This window comes from Ruditapes philippinarum, unplaced genomic scaffold (assembly GCF_026571515.1).
Source record: "Ruditapes philippinarum isolate M1 unplaced genomic scaffold, ASM2657151v2 ctg13705_1_1_1_1, whole genome shotgun sequence".
NCBI classification, from domain to species: Eukaryota; Metazoa; Mollusca; class Bivalvia; order Venerida; family Veneridae; genus Ruditapes; species Ruditapes philippinarum.
The window spans coordinates 9691-16456 of record NW_026861598.1 but is presented as its reverse complement, the minus strand read 5'-3'; the positions used below and the strand labels follow the sequence as shown (position 1 = coordinate 16456).

General features: G+C 33.0%; 1 long non-coding RNA gene across 1 annotated transcript; it reads right to left on the bottom strand.

Moving 5' to 3' along the window:
• Positions 1-585: 585 nt before the first annotated feature.
• LOC132716267 (uncharacterized) lies at positions 586-5286 on the bottom strand. Its single transcript, XR_009623788.1, has 3 exons — positions 5130-5286; positions 3641-3772; positions 586-2116 (listed from the first exon to the last, which is right to left on the bottom strand). It is a non-coding gene; the product is annotated as an uncharacterized LOC132716267 (long non-coding RNA).
• Between the last annotated feature and the right edge of the window lie 1480 nt (positions 5287-6766).

The window sequence follows — 6766 nt, the reverse complement described above, 5'->3', positions numbered from 1 at the left end:
CACAAGTTAAAGAGCCAGGTCAATAGACATATCCTGTCTGAAATGACTTAATACATGTACTGTTGACTGATAATTTTTTTTAAATTTAGATATCCCTTAAAAAAATAATGAACCATTCCATAAAAGCAGGGCAAGTCCATTTCAGAAATTCAACAGCAGAAAAATTATTAAAAACTTCTAAAGCTAAAAAATTAAACTAGCTTTTTTCAATAGACGATGAAATGTTGACACAACGCTGACTTTTTCCAATATATTATTTGTAAATGTTAAAATTGTTCTCTATTATCTCCCTTTGAGAAGATACATACAGTAAATGATCAATATTTTCTCAACATATATTACAATAAACAATGATTAAAATGCTTGAAAAAGTCATACATACATATGTATATATAATATATATGATTAAAACAATAAAATGTAAAAAAAAAAAAAACACACGTTAATATCAATATACATGTACAGTAAGTCTAAGACAGTTGAAAACAACAAAAAGATGCATGTTTTAAAAATACTCATATCATTATATATGTACATTATTATATATATTACAAATACATTTTATACAGATAAAGTACAATATACAGCATTTCAAAGGTTTTATAATTTCACCATGCCTTCTTCGTACGTGAATGTCAAATTCTCCACATCAGTAATGGAATGAACAACAATTATTATAAGTGTTAATTTTCGTACACTAACATATAGATAGGATACACAAATACATTAAGAAGTCTATAAAGAATCATGTATATAATGTTACAAACAATATCTTCCCCCATAAACAGAATGAAAATTATGAGATCTATAATTGAGTAGAGTTACAAATGTCTGCCCGTCCATATTTTCCTTACCTTATTCATTATAAATCCTCAAGAGCAACTTGCTGACGTTTTATAAGAGCAAAATTATTTCCTCACTATTTTACTAACTCTGTAGGTAAATGTAAGTCAGAGTAATGGGACCTGTGTCCATCATTTTAGATAATCACTACAAGTGTCTGAAGTTTCAACCTATTCCATCTACTAAAAAGTTATCAATGGTAAGATTTTTTTATACAGAAATAAAACATTTACCTGTTAAATGCAAGCTAGTCACTTTAAATTCAATTTTCCCCTTTTCTTCTGTATTTATATGCATTGGATTTTTAATACCACTCATACAATGACCACTCAAATATCTATTCAAACCTCTCAAATTTTCAAAGTTTCTCTGAATATTCATTTTTTACCCCATTCCCTTTACTCCACTCTTTCCTACACAAAATCTCTCATATATTCAATCAAAATCGCTTTTTTTTATATACCTCTTTCTTAAACCTCTAAAATATTTCATCAAACCCCTCATTTTTTTTATAATACTTCTTTCTATAGCCTCTCAAATACTTAATGAAACTCCTCTTGTTTCATATACCTCTTTCTTAAACCTCTCAAATATTTAATCAAACCCCTAAGCCTTTTTTATACCTCTTTCTCTCAAATATTTAATCAAACCTCTCATTTTTTCTTATACCTCTTCCTTTAAACCTCTTATTCAATCAAACCCCTCTTTTTCTGTCATTTGCAACAAAATTCTGCAAGTGTCACAACATGGGTGTAAAAATTCAAATTGAATTAATCAAAGACCAAAGATTTTAGGCGAGCCTGGCAAATTGATAATGCAAAATAGGTCCAGTATTCATTTCCTGTATAAAATTGCATTAACTCTAAAGCTGAAATATGCCTCAAATCTTATATAAGGTGTAACAGAAAATGCAAAATGTCTTCTCATAATGGATTACAAATACTCTTCAATAAATCTAAAAATAGAACATAAAATTATAAATAGAACATAAAATCTATAAATAGAACATAAATCTATTTATAGAAAAAAATCCAGAATTTCATAAAAGCACTTATTCATCTGAAAAAGAGTCTGTGAACCAGAGAAAACATTGAATAGGAAGAATTTCATTGGCAGTTATTTCTATGATGTTATCACATGACTAGCAGACTTCGATTTCATTGGTCGGGGCAGTGAGTAACCTAGGCAACGCTGTTTGTCAAGAGACAGCCACAGGGGTCACCTGTTTCTGCTGATATATGGCCACTGATGCTATATGCTGATTCTGCATGACCTGAAAAAGAAAGTATTTTATTATTTTTCATCATATGGGTTTTTTTTGTAATTGAAGATATAAACGTATAACAACTATAATAAATGTTGAAAAACATACTCTCTATATTGTTTGCTTCAAATTTGTAATCCAGGCATAGCTGGCCCTAACTTTGTGCAAGGCAAAAACCACCAAACGCCAGCCAATTAGTTATGTGAATTGAACATTATGACTTTGACTATTGACCTAGTAACCCCAAAAAACAATAGGGTTGATCTACTGGTCATGACCAAAGTCCATACCAAGTTTGAAGTTCCTAGGCCAAGGTGTTCTTAAGTTATTGATCTAAAAAGGTTTTGTCTATAGACCAACTGACCGCAAGACATGTGCAAAGCAATATACCCTCTCTTCTTTGAAAGGAGGCATATTAAAAGTAATGTTATACATGTTTTATTTAGTGCACCTATGAAGTTTGAGAGTGAAGGGGCCATGGGTTGTAAAGTTGTTGGTCGGGAACAGATACACAAGGTCAATATGACCTTCACCTTTAAGCCTTCCACCAAAAAATCAAAATGGTCATGGAGTGCCCAAGACCAATGCTTCTATGAAGTTTGAAAGCCAAGGGCTGATTGGTTTTATTGCTTGGAAAACATTTGACAAACAGTTTCAATGTGACCTTGGCCTTCAGCCAAAATATATACAGATCATCTAATGTGCATTTTTGCTTTAAAACTCAATCTTTTTCTATACAAATTGGTCTAATGTTGTACAATTTTGGAAACAGAAGACCCAGACCAATACACCTGTGAATGTTAATGGCTAAAGACTCATGGATTGAGGAGTCATTAGTCACAAACTGTTTCGATGTAAAAGGTCAATATGACCTAGGCTTTTGACACCAAAGCCAATCAGGGTCATCTAGTTGCCAAGACAAGTGCACCTGCGAAGTATGAGGGCAAATGGCCAATGGGTTGTGCGAAGTATGAGGGCAAATGGCCAATGGGTTGTTGGTCAACAACTGTTCTAACATAACAGGTCAATGTTTACATCTCGGAGTATCGTTTTCATTATAATCCTCGTTTATAAAGGCGCAGTCTACAGTTTTTCTAGATACTAGTATGTAATAATGTAAGTAACTGGCCGGACAAGAGGTATTTTACTGATGGATGGATTACAGACCAAGCCAACAAATTATACTCCGACTCTTAAATTTGGGACACAAACTATATTGCTTGAATGGAGCTTTGTGGCTATGAACTGAGTTTTTGTTGTGTTTTTAACACACTAAAACAGTTAAAGTCATTTGGTGATTTTCAAACTCTAATTGAGAAGAAAGAACTTTGGTGAACCTCCATGCATTATTTCAGCACAATCTGGCACCAAAGTAGAACCATCAATGTGTTGTAAGCAAGCTGGATAGCTTCCTCACAAAAAGTAACCAAAGTTCCTAGCAGGATTGAAATTCACAGTACTGAGGGATCAATGATTCAAGGTCAACAACCTTATCCACTCATTTCCTAGTTGGTAAAACTAGTTGAAACTTACTTCAAATATCATGTCCTGTACTCCAAAGCAGAAAGTGGAACCAAATGGATTGCTGGTGTTTGTGGATGAAGCCCTGTTTAGAATCACTGGTCGATTATCTGGCCTCACCAATGATTTTTGCACTGTGTCCCACTAAAATATTCAATAAAATGACAATGTTTGTATGATAAATCAAAAGAAAATTACTGTTCCAGCTTTTTAATCATAAACTTTTAAACAGACTATTAATTTTTATTGGCTAATCAGTCATATCATACTTACGAGATCATAAATTGACTTTCTATCTAAAACTGTGGTGGTTAACTGACCATAATCAAATATGCAGCTGTGAGGGTAAATTATTGCATGAGCTTGGCCACTTAGAAATCTTAGAAATCCTGTATCTTTAACTTTAAATTATTACTGATAACGACTCATGAAAGAATTAATGAACCAGATCAGATTTGAACAAGCAGTTATGAGGGTAAAATACATTTCAGCAATCAACCTTAGCAACATGGCAACGCAGGACAATTCTTAACCAGTAAACCTGCTGAATTTGTGTACATGTAATAGATTTGCCATGGTTTAAATTTGGAACCATCTTTTCAATGTTTAAGGAATTTGTATATCAAAAGACAACTAAAGAAATTAGTCCAACGTACACGGAATTATACCAACATGTTAAGAGATTTATACATGGCAGAGTAGGGCCAGAATCTGATAATCGGCCGCAAAATGAATAATAATTATCACCTTCTGGCCCATCTATGATGTGTATTAATGTCTTTAATTTACATAACAGATCTAAACTTTACTTTGATATTTCTTTTGTTGAAATTCCTATCTCTGTAGATTTCAATTGTACCATACAGTAGCTTCTACAGAGTTGCTTCCCTTATGTGTATGCAACAAAATCTAGTAGAAGCAAGATTTATTTTCACAGAATGGAATTGTAGCTAGTGTTTTTTTTTTTTTTCTTAAAATTTTAATAAAGCTGTGTGTAAAGAAATTAAGCGTATGCTCTAAATATAAAATCAAGCTATTTGTGCTTCAATCCCTATTTCACTTTAACAGCCAGCTGTTTTGATGACGTAAATTGTAACGTCATTGCTTCAGTTTGTGCACTTACCTGTGTTCAGCGGGCCGATTATGATAATCAGTTATCACAAGGCCGCATACTGATAATGGGTTATGGGACACTCATACTAGTAATCAGTTGAAATCATAGGCAATTCTGTTACTATATATAGTAACAAGGGTATTAAATAACTGTTTAATCAACATACAGACAGACAGCATGATCCCTGAGGCAAATCTATACACCCCCCCCCCCCCCCCAAAATAGTTGGAAACATAAAAATTAAGCTACAGACAATAAGACAATATAAAGTGTGGTCAAACTGTACTGAAATTCAGACTGGCCTGGCTCTATACTGGTGACAAAGGCTAATCCCTTTTGAAATCAGTACATTAAGGGCTGAAAGTCCTATAATAACCTCTAATGTACCTTTGAGTATGCTGTTATTATGACCTCCTCTTCTTCAATCTCTCCTGTCTGAGCAAGTGGCTGTGGCTTCTCCCTCTCTACAATCACTGGAATCTTAAACTCACATCTACAATACCTGTAATAATACAATAAAACCTGTTATAATACAACAATTCCTGTAATAACACACTAACATACCTATAATAAAACAATACATGTTGTAATACAATACATGTTATAAGACAACAATACCTGTAATAAGACAACAATACCTGTAATAAAACACTTATACCTATAATACAATAAAACATGTAATATTACAACAATGCATGTTGTTATACAATACCTGTAATAATATAACAACTAGAACTGTGTCCAAAGGACACGGATGCCCCCACTGACAACATATATATGGTATATAGTGAAAAAATCAACAAAGGGCCATAATTCTGTTAAATTTGGTCGCAGCAAAAATTCCTTCCTTTACTACCATCTACACATTAAGGTTGTTCATCCCTGGAAGTTTAAGCAAAATCTGCCATCCGGTTTAAGAGGAGTTGCGTTCACAAAATTTCTATATGGTATATAGTGAAAAAATCAACAAAGGGCCATAATTCTGTTAAATTTGGTCACAGCAAAAATTCCTTCCTTTACTACCATCTACACATTAAGGTTGTTCATCCCTGGAAGTTTAAGCAAAATCTGCCATCCGGTTTAAGAGGAGTTGCGTTCACAAAATTTCTATATGGTATATAGTGAAAAAATCAACAAAGGGCCATAATTCTGTTAAATTTGGTCGCAGCAAAAATTCCTTCCTTTACTACCATCTACACATTAAGGTTGTTCATCCCTGGAAGTTTAAGCAAAATCTGCCATCCGGTTTAAGAGGAGTTGCGTTCACAAAATTTCTACATGGTATATAGTGAAAAAATCAACAAAGGGCCATAATTCTGTTAAATTTGGTCGCAGCAAAAATTCCTTCCTTTACTACCATCTACACATTAAGGTTGTTCATCCCTGGAAGTTTAAGCAAAATCTGCCATCCGGTTTAAGAGGAGTTGCGTTCACAAGATTTTGGGACGTACGGACAGACGGACGGACGGACGGACAGACGTACGGACGGACGGACAAGTGCAACGCTATATGCTCCCACTCTGTGGGGGCATAAAAATGTATTAATACAAAACTACCTGTAATAATATAGCAATACCTGTAATAATAAAACAATAACTGTAATAACACAATAATACCTATATTAAAACAATTAAACAAGACATAATAAAACAATACAACAATAAAACAATGTTATAATACATCAATAGCCCTTATAATGCAACAATACCTTTTATAATACAACAAAATGTGTTTAATATAGAAAAACATGTAATTTCACATTTATGCCTGTAAAACACACAATACCTGCAATTATACAACATTACCTGTAATAATAGAACATTATTATTGGAATCTACAATCTCTGCAATAATTATCTACTATTCCTGTAACAAAACAACATTATAATTGGAATCTACAATCCCTACAATAATACAACAAATTGAAATTTACAATGCCTGCAATAACAAAACATAATTGAATAGGATTTCCATTTTTATTAGAGGCAACAGATGTACCAACCAAAAAAAACTGATTTGGGCAAG